At 37.7% G+C, this 26,351-nt stretch overlaps 1 protein-coding gene and 1 long non-coding RNA gene across 3 annotated transcripts in view; both read left to right on the top strand.

The window, feature by feature from the left end:
• The window catches only part of fz2 (frizzled 2), a 223,244-nt gene that overhangs the window by 170,482 nt on the left and 26,411 nt on the right, over positions 1-26,351 (top strand). Inside the window, exon 1 of one of the 2 annotated variants that reach the window (XM_034975434.2) lies at positions 4,006-4,399. The exons of the other annotated variant lie outside the window; for it this stretch is intronic. The gene's annotated coding sequence lies outside the window, so the exon portion shown is untranslated. Of the gene's footprint in view, positions 1-4,005; positions 4,400-26,351 lie in introns of those variants that run through there. 2 annotated transcript variants of the gene reach the window in all.
• LOC138403261 (uncharacterized) overlaps positions 18,218-26,351 on the top strand; it is a 34,545-nt gene continuing 26,411 nt past the window's right edge. Inside the window, exon 1 of the long non-coding RNA XR_011237564.1 lies at positions 18,218-18,742. This is a non-coding gene — a long non-coding RNA (uncharacterized lncRNA). The remainder of the gene's footprint in view (positions 18,743-26,351) is intronic.

Raw genomic sequence — 26,351 nt, 5'->3', positions numbered from 1 at the left:
CACGGGGTTAGCGCGGGGGCTGTGTGGGTGTGCGGGGCATTTCATCCCCGACTGCCATCTTGATAATCATAGACTTGATAAACTGCTGTGAGTGATAAAAATCTTAAATTACGTGTTCTCTAAGTCTAAGGTACAGAAGGCAGAAAAAAACGCCTTCTTCCAGTGTGCTTCCAGTTGTTATCTTGCATCATCAGGAGTGCTCTATCCATGTGTATAGATTCTGGGCTCCAGGTATATCGCCGCCATTACACTTTTCCGCAGCACATTACAGATAACGTAGAACACCGCAGTCATAGCGCCCACTGCACGTCGCCCACTGCCATTGTGTCGCACAACAGGTATATTACGCGCATAATGGCCGCTCAGGCAGTCAGCTGTTTGTTTACGACTGCACCTACTCGCAGGGCCTTATCTCGAACGCGGAACGACCCGCGCTTGTTTATGCAGTCCTGGTACTTTCATACTTCGGAATACTTTCCAATCATGCCAACAAAGCTTTTTCCCATGAAAATATTAGCTATGTTTTGTTCGGAGGGTACGAAGCGCTTTTCTACTGACCATTCTATCTTCCATTCACTTATCAAAGTAAATGGACAGTCATTTCTTCTAAGCTGCTACCATCAGCACCATAAACGCTCTACTAGTCTACAGTCAGTCGTAAGTTATAGGGTTCAAGCACTTCGAGTTTCCGGGGCGAGGTGTTGCCACAGTTTTACGAGTTGCCGAACAAAATTCTGTTACTAATAGACAATAGTTACTAGTATTATATCTTCTTTGCCAATAGGTTGTATTACAAGAATTCCGCGTATGTAGGTACCTACCTAGTAACATAGACAGTTCCTACATTCCTATGTCCTATCTCTCTTCTTTTGGGTTACAGCATTCTACCTACTACATTATTTCAAAACCCATTAAATATACTTTAAAAAAATATCAAATATCACCATAAGAAATCATAAAATATTACATGCATACGGAAGATAAATAACCCAAGTGTAACTCATAAAGATGTAAAATTCCAAAAAAGGGCGCTTTCCCTCATAACCTATCACGGAAATAGTAAAAAAACGAATTCTTTCCCTATGTTGCTGTCGCTTAAAATCCGAAAGCAAGACAATATGGCGGCCAAAGAACACAAAAAGCAAAGATTTATGTACAGTCCGATGGATGCGGGCTTGTAAATCTTTTCTAGACATCTTTCGGTAGCTCGAGAGAGCTTATCTTTTATCATTTGAATGGACGCTTTTAATTAATTATTATTTTAGGATGAGGACAAAGCTAATTGATAAATACTTTGCGTTCGAGCATAGGCTCCTCTAAAAATCGCAAATCCGACTATAAACACGACAGGTTGAGATAGCAATCAGGGTGGGGACGCCCCGAACACCCGCACATCCCCCGAACTAACCCGATGCGGGCGAGTTGCTATCTCGACCTGTCACGGACTATACATATGGACTAGGTGCTCTCACTTTTGGGCCGGAACACCCCATTATCAACTCCTTCCATTTGATCTTCTTCGCGATGATACGTTCCAGAATAGCTTCATCTTGGGAGCGACTACACTCTCATAATGAGATTCTACGAACGATGTATGAGCACTTGGATGTCGCCATTTTTCGATATTGAAGATATCGAAAATGAAGATAAAAATAAAAGACAGTAATAGGTACATTATTGTTCTTTTATTAATTTCTTTTTTAACTTTATAATCTAAATTTTAATTTTATTTGACGTCTGTAATAATATGGGTACAGTTTGCCTGAAATTAAGAACATTATTATTATTACTAGGCTATCACCTCTTCACCGACATCCTAACCACTAGGGCCTAGGCTATCGCCGCTCTACATCGAGGTATACCTACCTGTGTAATCCCCACAAAGCCCACTTAGTTTCGTCACGGCGTCAGGGCGCGACGGGACGCATTATGCGATTACTAAACCCTTTCACGGCTTATAACTTCACAGTAAGACTTCTAAGTTCATTGTCTTTGAGGTTTTAGAGAACGATTCATTTTTATTACGAACAGTATTAGTCATTTTAATACCTACTTACAATTTATTACTCTTATATTTTAATTTACTATCTAGTTGTATTTTAAAATATGTAAGTATACGTAACAGAGAGAGCACTATATAACAAGGTATTGGGTATGGGAGTACCTACTCAATATTTCCAGAAACAGCAATAGGTATTTCATCAGCCGTTTACTCGTAAGTCGCAAGATAAGCTAGACTCGGATTGACCCTAAATGATAGTTTCAATAACTTCGGTGTATTCACCCTGCTGACTGCCGGCCGGTGTCCACAGCAAACGTTTTGTCATCTCACTGTTTACTGTTTATATTTCATTTAAAAGAATGATTGTGGATTTATCACAAAATGTTATCTGTCTGCTTACAATACGGTCCTATAAATCTACTTAATAATTTTATAACAAGAATATGAAAGTTATTTCATCCATCCATTCTAATATTATAAATGTGAAAGTGTGTCTGTCTGTCTGTCTGCTAGCTTTTCACGGCCCAACAGCTTAACTGATTTGGATGGGTACAGAGTCAGCTTACATCCCGGGGATGGATATAGGCTACTTTTTATCCCGGAAAGTCAAAGAGTTCCCACGGGATTTTAAAAGTACCTAAATCCACGCTTCGGAACTGCGAAGTTGTGGGTCACCTGGTAAACTCAAACTCAACTCGAATTCAAATCATTTAGGTATTCAGAATTGGTAAAATTTTACGCTTCCTGATTGTCATAAATTTATTATTTGTAAGATGATATGATATCTAAGGGGTGATAATTAGTACGTACTTAAATAATAAAAATTTCAAAATGGCCGCCATGCAATTTAAAAAAAAAATAGTGTAATGTCTTGTACGTATGTCTTCAGTCTTGTACCTATTACTGTTCACGAAATACAACCCGCTGACAGACAGACGGACGGACAGCAGAGGCTTAGTAATAGGGTCCCTTGACACCCTTCGAGTATGGAATCCTAAAAACCAACGTCTCATTCCAAAACTATTTACCATCGCGATAAAGAAGGATAAATAAAATAAAATACAAACATGGCTGGCGCATATCAGCTTCGGCGTCAACGTAATTGATTTAGACTGTGCGTCCACTATAAATCAGCCTTCATCTACCCTATCGCCACTCTATTGTTTATGCTTTATCATCTGTCATAGTTCATAGACGAGGCTTGTTTTGTTCATCAGTGTGAACCTTTGGTTTTTTACTTTTTAGTGATCCGATGGGTTGACACTATTACCACCTATTACTAAGCGTCTGCTGTCCGTCCGTCCGTCTGTCTGTCTATCCTAGCTCCTCCTTATAAAACGTTAAAATTATTTATTGACTGATATAGGTGCTAAAGCTCTTTTCAAAAGATAAAAACAAAAACTGCAGCCGATGACGCCGCGTCCCTTCAATTTCGCTCAAAACTCGCAAAGGGATAAAGTAATCAACGACTTTCTTCATTGATCTACCCCCCTGGTATATCGAAGAGAACTCTAAAAACTTTAATAGAATTCTGCTTAAGATTCGATCGCTTTTTTGAAAATAATAAGAATTTTACATTTCTTCCAGTCCTACTTTAGCTGTTCAAACAAAGTAATTATTTTTCCCCGTTTTCCCGATTTAATGTACCTGTCTAATGCTGTGTACACACTAATTTCCGTCGGCGACGAATTTAAAATGGGATTGCCGTAAATTGAATCCGGACATTGAAGGAGCAGATTCGATAAAGCGCAGAGCGCGAGCAAATGTTTGAACGGTTTGACTACGATAATTCGAAAACGCCTTCCTAATTCCAGAACACGGCATGCTGCCTGCATAATTATTTAGAAAATCTCAAACGCTCCTTGTATTGCAAGTTTGAATGACGTGTAGCGCCATCTATTAGTGGGACATGTAAAACATGTGTGACATCAACTTAGTCCCCCGCGCATCCCCCCTTGGTTCAACCGCGCTCCCTCGTTCATTCACTTCTTGTCTCACTCAAACAGTCCACCCGGTTAGTTCCTCTCTGCGCGTTGTAGCGGTAAAACGTGTGTTACTTTACGATATTTTCGTAAATATCGCTACCATTTGTTTGAAACAATCGCCCAGCTGACTGTGACTTACCAATAACTGACTTCCAAACTGCACCCGGATTATTTTGAAGTTATTCCACGTGTAATTCAAATGAGAACGCTCGTTAACCAGTGAAGAAATCCTCGGTGTCTGAATGTAAAAATACACGCGTCGTCGTCGGCTTCCAAAGCGTGTGACTGATCGATACGTTTAAATGATAACATGGATTCAATTAGGTGTTGTTTAAGACATTGGTGAAGTTAGTGGTAATTAATACAGTGTTGTGTTTTGCTTGGAACTCGGTGTCTGCTCGGTTGAGAAACGGTGAGTCGAAACTATCGATTTGACGTACCTATGGTCTTATCCCTTATCAAAGTTATGATTTGTTTTGTTGATAAGTAGCAGCTAGATAGCCCAATATAATATCTTCGAACGCTAGTAGATTACGATCGATCCGGTATGCCGTCGGAAGGTCGTGACTTGTCGTCTACTATGCTCGTTTATCTTTATTGGACTATTGTTAAGTTGTTTGTTTCTTGTTTGTTGACATTGCACTTTGATTTAAAGTGTCGGGTACTTAATATCATTGTTATTTTGATTACTTATCAAGTTAATCAATAATTAGAAGTAGGTATGTACTGATTACGGTACTTACTAGGTAATTTGTTTTTTAAAAAGAGTTTATTTCCGGCTTGTCTCAGTAGGTATTGCTTTCCGAACCGATGGTAAAGTCTCGAGTTTTGACTTATGTTAAGTGGCCCAAGATTCTTTAAACTTAAGACTCTAAAATTATTTTCAAAAGTAACCTAGTAGGTACCTTTGTAGGATAGATTTACAATGTACCTATAATACTTCCTACCTACACAATTAGAGCCTCGATAGCTCAACGGTTAAAGGAGCGGACTGAAGACCGAAAGGTCGCCGGTTCAAATCCCACCCGTTGCACTATTGTCGTACCTACCTATTCCTAGCACAAGCTTGACGCTTAATTGGAGGGAAAAGGGGAATATTAGTCGGCAATTAACTTGGCTAATATCCTTTTTTTAAACTCTCAAGTCCTATTTCAATTTTGGTATTCCTGAACTGTTAAAGGCCTTTCATTATACGTAGTAGTTAGGCACTATTACTTACCTACGTAGATAACTTCTATCTTTAGCTATATTTTTCTAAGTCTACAAAAAATCACCAATGCAATAAATCTTAATTTATAAGTACCTAAGTAATTAAGTACCCTACTACCTACTCTTGCATAATATTCTACCGGGTAGGTAGGTAGGTAGGTAGGTAGTAGGTACCTACCTATACTAGACAGTTACCCTGCCTTGTCTAAGACCTGCTTTTTTATAAGTTTCATTATTACCTACCGAGGTATAAAGTTATAAACCTCGGTAGTAGGTAGATAGGTACTTGAATAAATAGATGAATGCAAACAAAGGGCAAAAAATAATAAACGTAAAAAATGTAAATATTCAGTAAAACTGTTACACACTCATTTTACAGTTTACACCACAAAAGTTGCTGCTAGCATACCTACGTTTACACAATAGAGTGTAAACTGCATAAAATTTAAATTTCATGAAATAAGGTCATGGCATACGGAGAAAAATAAAAATTGTTTATGCCCAAACGACCGGATACGCTGCAAGGAACCAACTTGAGCCCACTACACTACAGTGCAGCTAGGAACTCCATACAAACTAAGTCTATAGGACAAGTCCTGATTTCTGTTCGTTTTGTGTAGCTAATTTGACTTACTACCTACTAGAGAATCTAGTAGAGAATCTTAAATTTCTTAATAATTTCAAATGTGTTAGATTTGTTTCAAAATACTGATTGATTTTCAAAATAAGAAGAAGAAGAATAAAACTTTTTATTTGATCACCACATGGCGATGAACACTACAGTAAACCTTAAAGCTAATTTAATTAACTACATAATAATTATACTTAAATTAAAGGTTAAAAAAAACACTAAATAACGTGTCACGGGTCACGGATAGGTCTCCTACTCAGCATCATGCTGCAGCGCTGGTTTTCAGTGGGAGCCTTAAAAAGTGAAATTTAAATATTAACCTAACACCTAACGTGGATTTACGTGTCTATCTTTCGACTAGTCTTGAAAATGTTGAATAATTTATCTTTCGACTAGTCTTGAAAATGTTGAATAATTTTTTTATTAATTTTAAAATAAAAAATAAATCACAAACATGAAATAAAAAACGTTGTATTCATTTGAAATCCCTCTATTTATCCCGTGTTTCAAATAGCCCAGCCCACCCCAAGTGCGTTGCTCTCAGCGGCCGGACTAGCCAAACATCTAGCTGCAGGCTACAGGCAACAAGCAATGCACTTTCTCATTTGCAGCTCGAAAATAACTAACAACCCGACTGAGTCATGCCTTTATTTACGATTACCTTCGCGCCCACTTTCGCGCCTTCCTTTCGATATAGCGATTAGCAGGAATTAATCTAATCTAACGAGATTCATACCGTGAAGGAAGCTCGTATTAATCAAAATTATTAAATAAAGCTCGTAGGAATTAGCTATCGGTAGAAAAAAACCTCAGTAAAAACAAGAACAAATAAGGAAAACAAAACGAGTTTTATGAAATTCGATCCTTGAGAGCGTAAAATACTTGGAACTAATATTAAGTATAGTTGCGAAAGTGTGTCTGTCTGATAGCTTTTTACGGGCCATCCGAAACCTGGACGAAGTCGTGGGCTCGTCTATTTGGTACAGAAGTAGTTTGCGTCCCAGGGACAAGCGTAGACATAGCCCGGAAAAAATAGAGTTCACACGGGATTTTTCAAAAACTGTTATGAAGTTATGCAGGATTTGAATCTCTAGTTACTATTAATAGGTTAATATACCCACGTAAAATTTTCACGTGTGGTGAAATTGTGATTCATTCCGTTATGACAGTAATTATGGGGTTATTCACACCATTCCTTGCCTTACAAAACACTTTCAGCACAATATACCTACCATGACAGCGAGGATTCATGGGCGCCACGAATTTATGTGACAGTTTTCTTGCATTCGGAATAACTAAACATAAAATGCAGAGCACTGCGAATAATATGCTATTTAAATGGAAAATACAAGATACTCGAATTGTCTGTAAGATTTATTATATCTTTAATTTTATTTAAAGTTATTGTTAGTTTAGTACATTTTTTTAGGGTTCCGTAGCCAAATGGCGTAAAACGGAACCCTTATGGATTCGTCATGTCTGTCTGTCTATCCGCCCGTATGTCACAACCACTTTTTTCCGAAACTATAAGAACTATACTGTTGAAACTTGATAAGTAGATGTACCTATTCTGTAAACCGCATAAAGATTTTCACACACAAAAATAGAAAAAAACAATAAATTTTGGGGGTTTCCCATACTTGGAACTGAAACTCAAAATTATTTTTTCACAAAGCTATACGTGTGAGGTATCTATGAATAAGTCTTTAAAAATGATTTTGAGGTTTCTAATATAATTATTTTCTAAACTGAATAGTTCGCGCGACAGACACTTCCAAAGTGGTAAAATGTGTCGTTCCCCCCCCCCCCCCCCCCACCCGTAACTTCTTAAATAACAGAATGATAACCCTTGGAACCCTCGTAGCTTTAGTTTTAAGTTTGCGTAGTAATTATCACCACTATATCTTAGAAATCCAACATCTGACCATCAATAAGAGTTATTAATTACCTATTTTGAATAAATCATTTGACTTTGACTTTGATAAAACTAAAAAAAAATATTGATGTACATTACCATGCAAACTTCCACCGAAAATTGGTTTGAACGCGTTCTAGTAAGTAGTTTTTTTAATACGTCATAAATCGTAAACCGCAATTTACCTATATGATGTTACTTGCTGCTACGGAACCCTTCATGGGCGAGTCCGACTCGCACTTGGCCGTTTTTTTTAAAAGTATATTAGCGAATGATGATCTACTCCTTTAACCGTTGAGCTATCGAGGCTCTCTTACTTTCGTTGTTGTCTTAATAAATTGTGAGACTAACTTTTAATGCTTCTAAATTTACTTAAGGACTTCCCTATGTAATACGTATGTAAAAGTTTTCATTGTCAACTCCAGACAATGCCCATTGAGGCGGTAAATTAAAACATCGCGACTTCTACAATACGCGGAGCTCGCAATTGTCTTACAAGAAAACGTGTAAGCATACAAACAGTCTGTGGAGTGAACCAAACAAACTTAAATTAATTTCAGCTTGTTGCCCATGTTTCCTTGAACTTTCTTTTATTATAATTATCCTTTTTAGGGTTCCGTATAAAGAGTGAAAACCGCGCACCGAGCGAGGGTTCCGTACTCGGATATTTATCGTGTCTAATATGTATATATTAGACACGATAAATCAAAAACTGCTATCCATAAAAATGAATAAAAATATGCATAGATAGGTATCCCTTTCATATGATACCCCACTTAGTATGGCTATCTTACTTTAAGAATTGAAAATACTTACTAATTATTTGTTCATGAACACATTTTAATTTTTTTGTGCTGTAACCACAAATTCACGGTTTTCGGGTTTTTCCTTTACTTTAGAATGACATTTCGGCTTTGTAGAGCGTTGTCTCTGTCACTCATACCTACTCGTATACGACGTTTTATCGGTCTCAACGACAGGGACAACGCTCTACAAATCTGCTATCACCTTCTAAACGTCGATGTAAATTACTTTCGGCCGCGTACTGTACCTTCAAGTCAAGAGTGAATCTTCTAGGCAAGCGCGCTCCATCTTAGGCTGCATCATCACTTGCCACCAGGTCTAATTGCAGCCAAGCGCTAGTCTATAATTTAAAAAAAAAACTTTATAATTATCCGCTAAACGGAATTTTTTTAATCACAAGTGATCAATCAGTGTCAAAAGTAAGTTAAGAAGGATTAATCAGAGGTGTCACATCCAATACACATTATACGACCTGCCGACTATAATCACTTGCTTTATTTTTATAATTATACCTATGTAATATTGTGTTGATTGATACCAACATTCAAATCACTGGAAACCAGGTGATAGATAGATAGATAGATAGATAGATAGATAGAAATACTTTATTGCACACAAAAAAAAATTACATAACTATTACAGAAACTTAAACTAACAAAATTATTGTATGCAAAGGCGGCCTTATTGCTCACAGCAATCTCTTCCAGGCAACCTTTGGTGAAAGGAGAAACTAGATGTGTTGGATAGTACTTACACGCAATACAGAAAAATGAAGTAGTATAATATTATATAATATAATTAACTATTTCAGTAATACATACATAACTATCATACATATACATAACTATTATAAATATTAATATATATACAAAATCCATAATAGAAATATATATATATATATATATATATATATATATATATATATATATATAACTACATACCTACATATATTATTATAATAGACATACATATTATACCTATGATCGAATAAATTAACTATTATGGCATCGATAAGTATAGTTCTTTAAGACGATTTTTGAATATGGGCAAGGATTTCGAATCCCGGATATTTTTGGGCAGAGCATTCCACAGTTGTACAACATATACTGTAAAAGATTTCCCGTAGAATTTTGTGCAGTTACGTGGGGTTTGGAGTTTGTTATCTGTGGATGAGCGCAACTTCCTGTCGCGATCGGCAGCACCAAGAAAAATGAAGCGATCTTTAAGGTGATTATATACCATGAACCGTAACGGAAATTAATTCTAAATTCTAAAACATTGCCTCACTTTATATAGTTACTAGATGATGCCCGCGACTTCGTCCGCGTGGATTTAAGCGAAGCGAGCGCGAATTTATTTTAAGTATTGCTCAAGGGAGGTGCATATTTGTGTCCTTTTCGGCACCCCCGAAAATGATGATGCGCGAGTGAAGCGAGCGCGGAATATTTTCACAATATTGTCCATGGGAGGCATATATTTGGTTCCTTTTCGGCACCACCCGAAATCAAATCTAGGTAAGTAGGTATATTTATGGGCGGTCGGCTTGCGCCCCCTATGACTCTGCGCCCGGGTGCACCGCACCCCTTGCACCCTCGGGTTAAAACGGCCCTGCTGGCCATCTAACTACGTGGATTCAGAACCTTCCGAATGTAATAGTAAAGCGCAAAAATGCAAAATATTCTTCAGAATATTGCATTGAACAACACAGCATTTTACTGTCAAAAGTAATCAAATTGCCTCAAGTTACCCCATCACTTGTCCAGGCACAGCTATTAACGGCAAGAGGCGTCCCGCTGCGCTACCGCGCTGGCGTCCATTTATCAAATTATTTATACATGCACCCACGCCGGACTCGCCCCGGCCTCGCCGCGGCCCACCCATCGCTTACGGACTACGGTGTTCGATACGTTTTACATTTTTCCCTTCCTAAAGATATGCTTACATGGGCAACGGCAACACGTGTGAATCAATCTGGAGCAATTATTTCGCATAACATTGCTGAAATTTTCGGGCATTGCTGGGTATTGAGGAAGTTAGTGGTAGATGCATCCGAAAATTCAAAAATACTTGTAAAAGTTTAGTTGAATAAAAAACGAACTAAGTAATCACGAAATAATCTGACTGAATGTTTAAAACAAGACTTGTCGCCTTTATAACTGTTATTTCCAAATTTTATAGCAATAAAACAACCTTTTATGTCCATCTTTATCGACCCTTATTGAACTTAAACGGAGGCCTATTGTGGCAAACTTAACTTAAAATCAAAAATAAACATACCAATCATTTGTTTGTACTTACGTCTGTTAGATACTTAGTTCTCTATAAATCTGTGTACGTATTTATTGTGTACGATGGTACGATTATTTTATAAGCCAAGTTGAGTCACTTCATCTGCGCCTTATTTATTATTAAACAATTCTAATTTACAACGATTTTCGTCTAAATCTAAAGCCGAGTCGGCTATTTTAGCCGAATCATTGCTGGCGTCATGTAACCCGAGCCTTCCAGCTTGGAAAGGTAGTTTATGACTTACTCTATGGTGTCTATGTTATGTTTGTTTGGGGAATATTTTTGGACTACAGATTATCTCTGATGATACGAGAGCCAGTTTATATTATGTATAACTACATAAAATAATGTGGTATTCAGTTTAAATTAATTAGGGTGTAGGTTTGTTTGATATCTGAAGTTATCAGCACCTGCTTGTTAAAAAACTCTTTTATTTAAAAGTGTGGTTATCCTAACTACATAGATATAAAGTGGGGGAGTACTGCTTTTCTTTGGACCTTCAGCGTTTTGGATAAAACGGTGAAGCGGTAATAGCCTACCGGTTCTTTAGAGTTTCGTCCGTATCTCAAAAGGAAAAACGGAACCCTTATTGGATCACTTTGATGTACTTACTACTTACTTAGGGCACTTTCCGTTGACCTAGAATCATGAAATTTGGCAGGTAGCTAGGTTTTATAGCACGAGTATGTGCGGATTGGTAGACTTCACACACCTTTGAGAACATTATGGAGAACTCTCAGGCATGCAGGTTTCCTCACGATGTTCGAAAAATACCTATAGTTGTCAGAATTTCTCTTTATCTGCATTCATATTTAAAGTCACTGTCAGTGTTCATAACTTCATACATTATAGCATTGACTTATATATTACTTCGTATGGACAGGGCTATTGAACAAACAAAATGGCACCGACTCAGTGGTGCTTTAGCACTTATGCAACCTCAGTGACGTCTGGATTTCAAACGGGTCGTTCATTAGTATCTAAGAGGTGACGCTGATTTATTTGGTTCCAAAACCGTGAAAAAATTTGTTCGCTTGACCATATCTTGTCATTTATATCGATTCATTATAGTTAGAACTACCTACTTACTACATGATACGCGTATCTCGTACAATCTTCTAAATATATAAAAGAGAAATACTACTCACTCACTGACTGACTGACTGACTAATCACGAAATTTCAGAAACTATAAAGCCTACAAACTTGAAATTTGGAAGGTAGGTTCTTTCTAGGACGTAGGTGTCAGCTAAGAAACTGTTTTTAGAACATCCCCCTCTAAGGGGGTGGAAGGTTGTATGAAAGTCCTATGTTTTTGAAGTTAGAGACGTGAAAATCTACATTTAGGTTATTAGCTTTAAATAATAAAAATCTGTATAGTTCAATTTGGGAAATTCTCCCTTTAAAGGTTGTAAAATAGGGGGGAAAAGTTTTTAAAAAAAGTTTTAACTATTGTTATTTTCTCTTGAAATTGGAAACGTAGGTTCTTTCTAGGGGGTAGGTATCAGTAACAAAGGATTTAACTAAATTCTCCCCCTAAGGGGGTGAAATGAGGGTTGAACAGTTATATGAAAATCCTATGTTTTTGAAGTTAGAGATATGAAAATTGGCATTTAGGCAGAATACCTTAGGTTCCGTGCCTTAAGGTGAGACTGAGTGAGTAGGTAAATGAGGCCTTTTGCAGCGGGAAAATTTCAGATCTCATGAGAAACCAGAAATTTTACGCGGACGAAGTCGCGAGCAACTGCTAGTAGTTGTATAGTTACAAGGATTAACTCTCACTATTGGAGGATAACGTGCCTGAATGTAATAAAATGTTTGAATTCAGTCACGTTAGTTGCTCTGACGTTATCAAAGCTTTTAAATTAATTAATAACAAGAAAACAAATGATCTGTGGGGCATTTCCGTTAACGTTGTGAAATCATTAATTGATATTGTTGCACCCGAGTTAGCATTAATATTCAATAATTGTGTTGACTGTGGTGAGTTTCCAGACTTAATGAAACATAGTAAAATAATTCCATTATTTAAATCAGGTAGTACTAGTGACCCCACTAACTTCAGACCGATATCTGTACTACCCACTTTTAGTAAAATCTTTGAAAAAATAATTTTAACTCAACTGCTTAATTTTTTCAACATTAATGATTTATTTCACACCAAACAGTTTGGTTTTACACGGGGTCGCTCAACAACCGATGCTGGTGTTGATTTAATACTAAATATATTTGAAGCCTGGGAGGAATCACGTGATGCGCTTGGCGTTTTATGTGATTTATCCAAGGCTTTCGACTGCGTTGATCATGAAACATTGGTCGCGAAATTGCACCATTATGGAATTAGGGGTGCAGCATTGGAATTGATGAGTTCTTACCTAAATGATAGAATACAAAGGGTAGACGTGAATGGAAAGCGATCTCCCGGATCCGTTGTAAAAATGGGGGTGCCACAAGGTTCCATCTTAGGACCTTTTCTGTTCCTTATTTACATCAATGACCTTCCTTACCTCGCTAAGGACAATTACGGGATAGTCTTGTTTGCTGATGATACATCACTTTTATTTAAAATCAATCGATACTTAACAACTTTTGATGAAGTAAACAATTCTCTCACCAAGTTAGTACAGTGGTTCGAAGCTAATAACCTGCTTCTCAACGGGAAAAAGACAAAGTGTATTAAATTCACTTTACCAAATGTTAAGCAGGTGAAAACCACTGTGCAACTTAATAATGAGGAATTAGATTTAGTGGATACCGCTATTTTTCTTGGAATAACGTTAGATGCAAAACTTCAATGGGGCTCTCATATAAATAACTTATCGAACAGACTTAGTTCTGCCGCATATGCGGTAAAAAAGATTCGCCAGTTGACAGACATAGAAACTGCGAGACTAGTATATTTTAGTTACTTTCACAGCATTATGTCATATGGTATATTATTATGGGGTAATGCTGCTGATATTAATTCTATTTTTGTGCTGCAGAAAAGGGCTGTTCGAGCCATATACAGTATGGGGCCACGAGAGTCGCTGAGAACTAAATTTAGGGAAGTTAAAATTATGACAGTGCATAATCAATATATTTTTGAAAATTTACTGTACGTACATAAAAACATAAATAATTTAAAAAAAAAAAGTGACTGTCATAATATAAATACTAGAAATAAAAATAAACTTGTAATTCCCGCCTCTAGGCTCAGTAAAGTTAGCAATTCATTTGCTCGTAATTCCATACGTTTCTATAATAAGCTTCCAGAAGACATATTGGAGATGTCTCTCAACAAGTTCAAAGTTTTCATAAAACGTAAACTAATTGAAAAATCCTATTACAATGTAAAGGATTATTTAAATGATAAGCAAGCTTGGGAATGAGTTGCTTAACGACTTTGTGATAGTTCTAATAAGTTTCAATAATTTTGTAAAGTGGTGATAATAAAAAGAATACCCGGCTGAGTTTGTTGTGGGCTCTTCTCAGACCTGGGCGCGTTTGGAACCCTCGTAGCTTTAGTTTTAAGTTTGCGTTATAATTATCACCACTATATTATCTTACAAATCTAACACTATACCAGACAATCAATAAGAGTAATTTATTACCTATTTTGAATAAATCATTTGACTTGACTTGACTTGACTTGATCCACTTGTTCGGAACAACCGCTCGTTAACTCCAAACACGTGTCTCCACAATGGGTTGTTTGTAATTATTCACAACCTATGGCCAGCGTCACTCTCTGTATGGTTAATAACCTATAGCTTCTAATATAAACAAACTGGAAATTAACTAGGTAGTTAGTAGTTACGCCGTGTCATAACTCATAATAACGATTTATTCGACTACTCGGCAAAAACAAAAATAATTTCCTACCTCAAGAACCTTAAGTTATGTGAGTATTGAAGAACTTTTAAGCGCACACCACATTTCTACGTAAAAATAATATACACACTTACTTACACACACACCCACACACACACACACCCACATAATCATACACCCACACACATACGCATATTTATCTTATTTTATTGTTTAATTTAGATTTTATTATTAAGTAATAGTTAGATACTCAATAATTGTATTGTAAATTAAAAAAGCTTATGTAACAGGGAAGGCACTGGCTCCCATGACACAGTTTCTACTTCTTTGGGAGCCAGTGGCCAAAGTCTTGTGTCAAATCTTTTTTGCAAATAAAGATATATTTATTATTATTATTATTTATTATTATTATTATTCCGTTCTAATTACCCAAAACGAATACCAGTGGGCAGTGGTATCTATTTGTTGTTGGTTAACGCCAGTGGTATTAGTTGCTGGTATTAGAACAGAATCAGTACCCTTATTATTAATGCGAAAGTGTGTTTGTTTGTTGGTTTGTCCTTCAATCACGTCGCAACGGTGCAACGGATTGACGTGATTTTTTGCATGGGTATAGATAAAGACCTGGAGAGTGACATTGGCTACTTTTTATCCCGGAAATTTAGAGTTCCCCGGGATTTTAAAAATCTAATTCCGCGCGGATGAAGTTGCGGGCATCAGCTAGTAAATTATAATAATGATAATAACAAGTTTAACTTAACTATGTAGGTCCACTTGTACATTATTTCACGACTAGGTACGAAGAAAATTTTGGGCCCCCCACTTTTTTGGATGTAACATCCGTCGGATGAATTTAAAATCTGTCGTATAAAATGTTGCCTATTCCAGTAGTTTAGGCGCTACAGTGGAACACGCAAAATACTTACAAACATACATACATATGTACATAGACTGCTAAATCATATTCATAACCCTTCCTTTTGGCTTAACATCATCTCGAGTGGCGGGTAATGTAGTTACCTACTTCAATTTTTCGAAGAAAATTCAATATGGTGGCTGTATGGTGCTCGTGTTTTTACTTTTTAAATTACGACTTGTTAATAGGATTAGTAATTTTAGATTGACCTTGTGATATTGCTCTAATTTGATATCTAATTGCAATTAATAATGATATTCTACTTTCCAAATGTTCTGTCCGTAATCGGAACACACACACACACACACACACAAGTACAAGTAACATCCATCATTCACACAGATTATTTGATGACATTACCCTGCCAACTAATCTCTTTGGCGGCGTATTAAAACTGAAAGACCGCTAACACACTGGGACGCCATGGCGACCTCGCCGGCTACGTTTCCAAACAATTCATTCTTCTTCTCAATCGTTCACTCTTGACAGAGTGGTCGTGGCTATGAATTCCTCACTGCTGCTCGTGCGATCTCCCTCCAGCGACTTCAATTGGTGGCATTATGTGCACACACGGAGACAGGTGTGCTTGTTGCAGAGCGGATTAAGTCCGCCCACCTAGTTGGGGAACGCCCACGCGGACGTGTGCCCTCCACTCGACCTTGTACCACGAGGTGTTCGATGGTACCACTCTTCCTTGTAATGTGCCCAAAGAACTTGAGGATTCGCAATTGTACAAGTGACGAAAGCCTCTGATTTATTTTTAGTTCTTTGAGGATGGAGACGTTTGTACGATGTGCGGTCCATTTTATTCTTAAGAGGCGTCTCCAGCACCACATTTCCAGAGCGTCAATCTTCCGCCGGTCGGTTTGTCTTAGGGTCCACGTCTCAGCCGCGTATAGAAAGATCGGAAAGACAAGACATTTCATTAGGCGAACTTTGGTACTTTTTGTAATTCTTTTGTCTCTCCAGATCTTCCAAACAATTCATATTATTTATTTATTCTGAAACTAGTTACTGTGACTGCAATCTCACCTGGTGGTAAGTGATGATGCAATCTAAAATGGATGCGGGTAACCTGGAAGGGGTATGGCAGTTTTATTAAACCCTTTGGTTTCTACACGGCCGAAGCCTCCTACCAGACCGAAATTGTAATTGTAACTGTTGTCTTGTGTTACTTATTGGGTTACGCATATGGCTACGGTAAATAGCCAGAGGTAGCCATGGCTACGTAGCCAGCGACGTCGCCATGGCATCCCAGTGTGTTAGGGCTCAAAAGTAAGCTACTTAGCTAGGCACCTATCAAAGGCCGGGATTTAGGTGGGTTTTTCGTCAGAAACACGAGATTTATAAAATAATTCACTTAGCGATTAAACCCATTAAAAGTTCTTATTTTAGTTGGGCTGAAAAAGATGCAGTGAAAAGTACTCGTTTTGCTTAAAAAGTAAGACGGCACAGAAGCACGGGCCTCCTCAGAATGAGAAAGGTATGACCATAGTCCACCACGCTGGCCAAGTTGCAATTGGCATGCTTCACACACCTTTGAAAACATTATGGAGAATTATAAAACGCACATTACTCCGAAAAGTTAGAGGTGCGAGTCCGGAATCGAACCCTCGACCTCCCGACTAGGAGGTGGATGTCTTAACCACTGCGTTTTCACGGCTACGTAACTATTAAATAATATTTTATGTATTGATTCAATAATTACAATGGTACAAGAACAAGAGCACAATAAACAATGCTACTTTCTAAGCTGCAGTGTTGCAGCCAATAAATCTAGATTGGTCAGTCAGTAAGTAGCAACAGTTCTGCATAGCTCATTGGAGCCAATCACAATGGGAATGTTCAGTTCACTATTATCTGGGCCAATTAATGCGGCCCCGTGCGAACAGTACGCTGATTGTACATGCCTGTGTGTTGTACACGTTAGCTAACATACCAGAACAACAGCTTTTTTTATATAAAGAACTAGCTTATGCTCGCGACTTCGTACGCGTGGACTTCACAAATTTCAAACCCCTATTTCACCTTCTTAGGGGTTGAATTTTCAAAAATCCTTTCTTAGCGGATGCCTACGTCATAATAGCTATCTGCATGCCAAATTTCAGCCCGATCCATCCAGTAGTTTGAGCTGTGCGTTGATAGATCAGTCAGTCAGTCAGTCAGTCACCCTTTCCTTTTATATATTTAGATATGGCCCCGATTCTCTAGTCTCTCTCTAAGCTAAATTTAGAGTATCTGCATCCTTTTCTTTTTACTAATGCTAAAAAAGGAACTGAACATGACTTTCACATTTAAAGACTCTAAATTTTAGTGCACAATACAAATTTAATCAGTAGGTTCGCGAGTGCGTGCTAAAATCACGGGTTTTACCATCTAAAAATTAAATTTAGAAATGTCAAACTGCTTCTGTCCTTTTCATATTACAATAGTAAGAAGAGGGCGCGAATACTCTAAAATTAGGTTGTGCTTAGAATCGGTGCCAATTAGCAAGACAATAGTGCAACGGGCGGGGTTTGAACCGTTCGGTCGACCTTTCGGTTTTCAGTCCACTCCTATACCGGTTGAGCTATTGAGGCTCATCCCTCTCCTTTCTACAGGCTTTCCTACAAATTTGTTGATTAGATTATAGATTAAAGGCGGTCGCGGACTATACAGGGTGTAACCCATAGAGCAGAAACAAAGAGGAGTTGGCCTAAGCAACTGTGCACTGTGATTTTCAACTAGGTCCTGACGTCATCACTGTGGGCGGGGCCTTAGTATGCTGTCTGCGTTCGTCAGGTTCACATATATTGAGACTCGTATTATCGGTGTGTTTTCGCGTTTTTAAGAACAAAAGGATGAAGTGTTGTGTTTTATCGTGTCAAAGTTATTCAGACAGACGTTCTGATGCTATGAATGGTATCACATTTCATTTGTAAGTAATTTTATACGTAATTATTAAAATAGTTCTAGATTATTGACATCTAGTGTGAGATAGCTGAACTATGTAGTGACATCAATATATCGATGTTAGGTCGCTAAGCGAGTAGTTTTGCTACTAACCCGCAGATGGAAAATTGAGAAGTGGGCGGCGTTCCACAACCCCTCACCCCGCAAAATGTCACTCGATATTTCATAGGGAAATCTTAATACAACATCTCCTCTTTGTTTCTGCTCTATGGTGTAACCAGAACGCTGTCACTTTTTGAAAGTCAGTTGTTGTATTTGTAAGATGATAAATAGTATTTAAACTACCGTGAGTGATTTCCATTCTAAATACTATCTGTCCCGGCTTTACTCACGTGTGTAGTCGACGTTAGCCCGACTAGTTTCGAACCCATACGGGGTCCTTTTTCAAGGGAGTCCGTTCGCGCACGCGCCGCGGTTTTGACTGCGGGACGCACGTGCCGCTGCCCGTAGAGCCCGTTGTTCGTGAGTAAAGCCGGGACTATTTAGAATGATAAATAGTACTTAAAAACTAAAGCTACGAGGGTTCCAAACGCGCCCAGGTCTGAGAAGAGCCCACAACAACCTCAGCCGGGTATTCTTTTTATCATCACCACTTTTAAGAACATACTAGCTGATGCCCGCGACTTCGTACGCTTGGATTTAGGTTTTTAAAAATCCTGTAGGAACTCTTAAATTTTATAGGATAAAAAGTAGCCTATGTCCTTCCCCGGGTTGCAAGCTACCTCTGTACCAAATTACGTCAAAATTGGTTGAACGGTTAAGCCGTGAAAAGCTAGCAGACAGACAGACAGACACACTTTCGCATTTATAATATTAGTATGGATTTGCGGTGACCGTCGACTCGAAAAGAAGAAGTAGTATGGATCTGACCCAGACAGTTATAATATGACTGGTATAAATGGACACACACACACACACACACACACACACACACACACACACACACACACACACAAACACTTACACGCACGACACATTGCACGACTGAGGAGGAGGAGTGTGACGTTGTAAATTTTGAACTACTAACTAGCGTTTCGTTTTTAATAAAAATCAATTTTGTTCAAAGTATGTTGGTGCCACCTAGCATCAAGGTGCAGAACTACGCGTGGGTCGATGTTCAGAGTTCATTCGAGCCACAATAGATGGCGTTTGCTTCGTTGTCAATTGTCGTAAAAATAAAACAAAATAATTAAATAAAACCATAATATCATTTGTTTATTGTTAAGTCATTAACAAAACGGTTCTTATAATATATCCTTAGGTTCCGTTTTGTTAATGACTTAACAATAAACAAATGATATTATGGTTTTATTTAATTATTTTTGTTTTATTTTTACGACAATAACAAATATTAAGATGGTAGTTTAAAAGAGTGAACCACCGTAGGCCTAGACGCATTCTATCAGTCAGCTGAAGAATGATGCCAAGATGTTTCCACTCAAGTGTCTTAGACACCATGAAGTTTTTTTTGTATATATTCTTTTTAGAAGTTAGGGTTGTGTAGTTAAGTATAATGTATAAAACCTTACACTGTTTTCAGTATATTTATTTTGTTAGACAATTTTCCTTGTTAGTAGTAGATGTGCGTTCACGCGTAACTTCTGTGTTTTTCTTGTTTGTTTCAGGCAAATTGTTAGTAGTTGTTGGATGACGCTGAGGGCAGCGTGGTTCAACCTGTTGAACCTTTTCGTAGGAGGGGAAGTATTGTGACGTTGTAAATTTTGAACTACTAACTAGCGTTTCGTTTTTAATAAAAATCAATTTTGTTCAAAGTATGTTGGTGCCACCTAGCATCAAGGTGCAGAACTACGCGTGGGTCGATGTTCAGAGTTCATTCGAGCCACAATAGATGGCGTTTGCTTCGTTGTCAATTGTCGTAAAAATAAAACAAAATAATTAAATAAAACCATAATATCATTTGTTTATTGTTAAGTCATTAACAAAACGGTTCTTATAATATATCCTTAGGTTCCGTTTTGTTAATGACTTAACAATAAACAAATGATATTATGGTTTTATTTAATTATTTTTGTTTTATTTTTACGACAATTGACAACGAAGCAAACGCCATCTATTGTGGCTCGAATGAACTCTGAACATCGACCCACGCGTAGTTCTGCACCTTGATGCTAGGTGGCACCAACATACTTTGAACAAAATTGATTTTTATTAAAAACGAAACGCTAGTTAGTAGTTCAAAATTTACAACGTCACAGGAGCGGGGACCCTGAGACACAGGTTTATCAAACTTACTTCAGGGTTCCCAACACTAAACTGTAAACCGACATTGGGGCTGATTCTCTTGTACACAATCTCTAAACTAACCTAAATTAACAGGCCTAAATCTAGTGCTATCCTTTTCCACAATCAACATTATGACGGGGGTAGCAATAGATTTAGATGTGTCATTTTAGTTTAGTTTAGAGATTGTGTACAAGAGAATCGGCCCCATTGTTGTCATAAAAAAAAAAAAAAAAAAAAATATATGAGGGCAATGTGCTATTTAGTGGTAGATTCAATAACAAGTAGGTAGGTGGGTATCGAGCGGCAGGCAATATCGATACATCATCGGCGATAAGGGCCGTTCATTACGTACCATCGATCACCGACACGCCGCGCGCCGCGCGCCGCTATCGTCCGCGCGCTTACATGTGTTCTCATATCTACTACGACTAGCTCCTTCCACTGCCCACTAGATTACTTCCTAGATAATACTAGCTTATGCTCGCGACTTCGTCCGCGTGAACTACACAAATTTCAAACCCCTATTTCACACCATTAGGGGTGGAATTTTCAAAAATCCTTTTTTAGCGGATGCCTACGTCTATAATAGCTATCTGCTTGCCAAATTTCAGCCCGATCAGTCAGTCAGTCATTTATGACAACTTTAGGCGTAAATATATAAGATTAGGGGTATGAAAATTCTAAAACAATTTAACACTAGGCATAGTTTATTTATTCGTTAGTTGAAATATCTTCATTTTGCAAACATACATTTAGTATTTTTTTCTCAAAAATACTTTTCCTAAACCATTGATTTCAGTGAAAATTATCGTGCGAGACCTTTCTCATACAATGTCAAGTGAAAAGCAACCAGGTTAGGTCGAGCGTACTGCGTCACCTTAAACGAGTCACAGGGAACCGCTGGATTCAGGCGGCGCGAGACCGTGACGTGCGGAAGTCCCTACAAGAGACCTATGTCCAGCATATCCTTTGATAATGATGACTGTGACCACTCGAAAACTATTTAAAGAATATTTTCGTACGCGATACGCGTTATCAGCTCTTATCACTGTTATCAACAATCTGGGTACACGCTACACCGTGTTACAACTTTACGATATGTTTCCTAGTGGCAATAAAACTCTTTGAATCTCGCTGATCGGTATAAAACGGGTAAATATTGTAAAAGATATAGGAATATTGCAGCTACTGTGTCGCTAAGTGGCGTGGTTATTGTGTTATTTATCTAGCATTATTGCAAGCACTTATGGCCACTATATAACATATAAATCCATACTAAGTATGTTATCAATGCGAAAGTGAGTCTTTCTGTTTTTACGCATTTTTACGGCCCGTTTGTCCGATTTTGGCGAAATTTAGAATCTTTCTCTTTATAACTCTTTGAATCTCGCTGATCGCTATAAAACGGGTAAATATTGTAAAAGATATAGGAATATTGCAGCTACTGTGTCGCTAAGTTGCGTGGTTATTGTGGTATTTATCTAGCATTATTGCAAGCACTTATGGCCACTATATAACTTCTAAATCCATACAAATAATGCGTACTAAAATTCAATAATATTATAAATGTCTGCTAGCTTTTCGTATGGGGGTATACAGGGTGTAACTAGAACGCTGGCAATAATGAGGACAGGTGATAGTAGGGGAGAGTGTGGATGAAAGAGCCAGTTTTGAATAGTATAAAAAAAAACACACTTTTATTATATTATTTTCAAATGAAACTAGGTTTTCTTATAATCACTTTATGCAATGTTATGAAATGAAAATAAAGAGGATAACAACGCTAATAATCTCTTATATAAATAATTTAAAAAAAAAACGAAATCGGCTCTTTCATAGCAGCAGGTCAATGAAAGAGCTACCATGTGTTATGAAAGAGCCGATACCTACTTTTGAGGTACTAAACGGTTTTTTATCAATTATTATTTAATTATTAAATTATTATGTTAAATATTTAAAATCAGATTAATACTAAGCTTACTTTGGTAATTTTATGAAAATCTCAATTTTTAAACAGTCTCAGTAATTAGATAACTGGCTCTTTCAAAACACGACGCTTTTAAAAATATAACCTCAAAAAAAGGCACTATACCAGAACGCTGATCTGATATTATTTATGCAAAACAAGGGCAAATATATAGACGCCAATACTGTATATCAGTTTTGTCCACTTATGCAATACCCTTTTTGAAAAAAAAGATGAAAGAAAAAACTTACTTTTTGGATTCTGAATTTTCGTAACAGTACTGTGAGACCATTTGTTGTCGTAGAACTGTCAAATGTTTGTGGGTGACAGCTATCCAGTGTTGCCATTTAAGGAGTAAAATTAAACTTTGGTAGAATATCGATAAGTAATGGAAAATCACATCGGCTCTTTCAAAGCCTGGCTCTTTCATGCACACTCTCCCCTATTGATAATTTTGTAAAAGTTTTAGATATATTGCAAAATAAAACACCTGACTGACGCTAGAAGTCAACGAACGTTGCATAAGTAGGCCAAACGGAGTCAATGCCGCGTCGTAGGCGGAGCATTGACCCGAGTTTTGCACGCTATACATTGCGGATTTGAAAAATACTAAATCACTAAAACCACAAAATGGGGCAAATGGTTATTGGTATTGGATTGTGTTTAGGTTGCATAACATTAACGCTAAGTTTTTCTAGCGTTCTGCCCCCCAATTGTGTAAGAGTAACCATTTCATAGCTATCGCAATCGTCAAGAAATTCTGCCATTTGATTGGTTGATTCGCTGTTTACATTTTTTTCACAGCCAATCAAAGGGCAGAATTCTTGACGATTGCGATAGCCATGAAATGGTTAGTCTTACACAATTGGGGGGCTGGTTATTAGAATCCTTGCATCATAAGCTGTGTCAGACCTAGTAAATGGCACTGGCTTTACTGACTGGCCGAGTATCTTGTATTTGTTTTTGTGGCGGGCTGACATTTTGACATGAAAAAAATTCAATGTGGCGGCTTTTTTGTTGTTAAAAACATTCTTGTCATGTAAAACTTAAAGCTAGCCTTATCTAATTACTATATAAATCATGACCGCGTGGAATGGTGCCAAGAATACTGGCTGCATTTCCGCGCTGGACAGCCAGGCTGATCCGTTGCGCAAAAAATGAGCCAGCCCTTCTGTCACCAGATGAGGCTATTATTATTATTGTCATGTTGCATGATATTTAATTTTACAGTATTAGCCACACAAATACAATTTAGGAACACGTAGCAAAGTTCTTGTATAAACTCTGCGTCAAGTCCGCTCCGCTAGGGGAGTCCCCAGCGATGATTATGCCACCCCAATACCTTCCCGCTTCCCTTACGCTACCATTAATATCATTCTTAGCCCGTTTGACCCTTACCGTGTTTTTACTTTTTACACAAGTGAACGCTTCGTAACGGCCATTATGCTGGCCATTTAAAAAAGTTCAATCGGGTAAGTAGGTAACTACTTATTGACTTGAAGTGAAAGAATAAAGGGATAAAGGGAGAGTGACATCGCCGGCGCACTACTGAGCACGGGATCTCAGAATAATAAAAGTTATCGATTAGTAGGTACCATTCTATTTCGATTTGATTTACCTGAAGATTTGCGAATGTTTTCAATCGCTTCGCGCACTAGTTTAAAGTCAATGTCAAACGGTTTATTCAAAATCCTTACTTCCATACTATTATTATGAATGCGAAAGTGTGTCTGTCTGTCTGTCTGCTAGTCTTTCACGGCCCATCCTTTCAACCGATTTTGGCGAAATTCGGTACAGAGATAGCTTGCATCCCGGGGAATGACATATAGGCTACTTTTATCCCGGAAAACGATTTTTAAAAACCTAAATCCACGCGAACGAAGTCGCAGGCATCATCTAGTTGGTAATAAATTACACTTTTTGATGGTGTTTGGTATACATTTATAGTGGCGGTCTGTGGAGAGAACTCGAGGATTGTGGATATCGACAAATAAAAACATCAAATTAATCGTGGTATGTATCCGTTATCTTCATTAAAATATTTCCATTTGTTTAGAAATATTTAATCATTATATTGACCAAAACTCGCACAACAGTACCACGTATCGTGTAACAAGTGAAATGAGCTATAAACCGAACCAGATCGCTTCGACGCCGATTCGCAATAAATTCCCTTCGAAATTTAGCATCCATTACATTGATATAGGTACAAAACCTGAAATAGATACCTACCTGTAGGTTTCGCATTGAAATTAGCCGAATAAAGTACTAAAATCAAAGATTAGCAGTTAAAATTTATCAAATACTAGCTGTCCCGGCGAACTTCGTACCGCCTAACAGTCTATTCTTTTTAGGATTTTTTTTTTAAATTTTCTCTCTGTAATAACCATCCCCGTACTTCAAGGAATATTATGAAAAAAGAATTAGCGAAATCGGTTCAGCTGTTCTCGAGATTAGCGATCAGCAACACATTCAGCGATTCACTTTTATTTATAGAGAAGATTAGATGATGCGCGCGACTTCGTCCGCGTGAATATAGGTAGGTGGTTTAAAAATTCTGCGGGAACTATTTTCACTAATGAATGTGATTCAGGGTCTCTCAGCTATCTCCATTCGACATGTGCGTTTTAAACTAATATCACTTTGTCGGTGAAGGAAAACATCGTGAGGAAACCTGCCTGAAAGTTCTTTATAATGTTCTCGGTTTGTAAAGTCTGCCATTTCGTGTGGACTACAACTAAACCATTCTCTTTCTGAGAGGAGAGTGCTTGAGCTCAGTAGTGCACCGGCGATGGGTTGAGATGATGATGTCACGTATTGTCACAAACATTGCATACTAGATGCATCTTTATAAAAACTGCGGACATCTTTTGAGAACTTTCCAAGTAATTGCATATCTTGGAATTTTTCATATTCAATGATCCGAAATATAAATATCCCAGCGCACACGTGGTATTTTCGTTATCCTGCCATTAACCCGAGATGGGCTCGGGGATTCACGGGAAAATGGCCCCTAATGCTCATTAATTTGTGGGTAACATTCCCGTGAGGCGCGGGTTCGGCTGGGATCGATTATTTGAACAAACAAGCTGGTAATAAATCATCCGTCCCCAGCTACCTGCGGGGCTCGATACGAAAAAAGGGAGTTTTGAAACAAAAGGGAGTGAGTGACATTTTCTAGCGACGCCCGTGGACTATTTGGACTTTTGTTCAAATATTAGCGACTGCTCGCTTATTCAAAAACCGGCCAAGTGCGAGTCAGACTCTCGCACCGAGGGTTCCGTATTATAGGCGTAAATTTTCAACATTTTGCAAGATAAATCAAAAACTATTATCCATAACTATAAATAAAAATCTGTTTTTGAATCCACAAGTGAAGCCCTTTCATATGATAACCCACTTGGTATAGTTATCTAACTTTGAAAATTGAAATTATACTAGTAAGTATTAATACATATTTTGTTCATGCACACATTTTAATATTTTTTTCTGTGATTTAACCACAAATTTTCGGATTTAGTCTTTTACTTGTGCTATAAGGCCTACCTACCTACCAAATGACATAATATTTTACATTTTTTCTTTACCTACTTGTGCTATAAGCCCTACATACCTAACTTTCATAA

Source organism: Maniola hyperantus, chromosome 14, assembly GCF_902806685.2.
Source record: "Maniola hyperantus chromosome 14, iAphHyp1.2, whole genome shotgun sequence".
In the NCBI taxonomy this organism is placed as follows: domain Eukaryota; kingdom Metazoa; phylum Arthropoda; class Insecta; order Lepidoptera; family Nymphalidae; genus Maniola; species Maniola hyperantus.
Note: the sequence above shows the minus strand (reverse complement) of the source record. Positions and strands in the feature narration are given on the sequence as shown.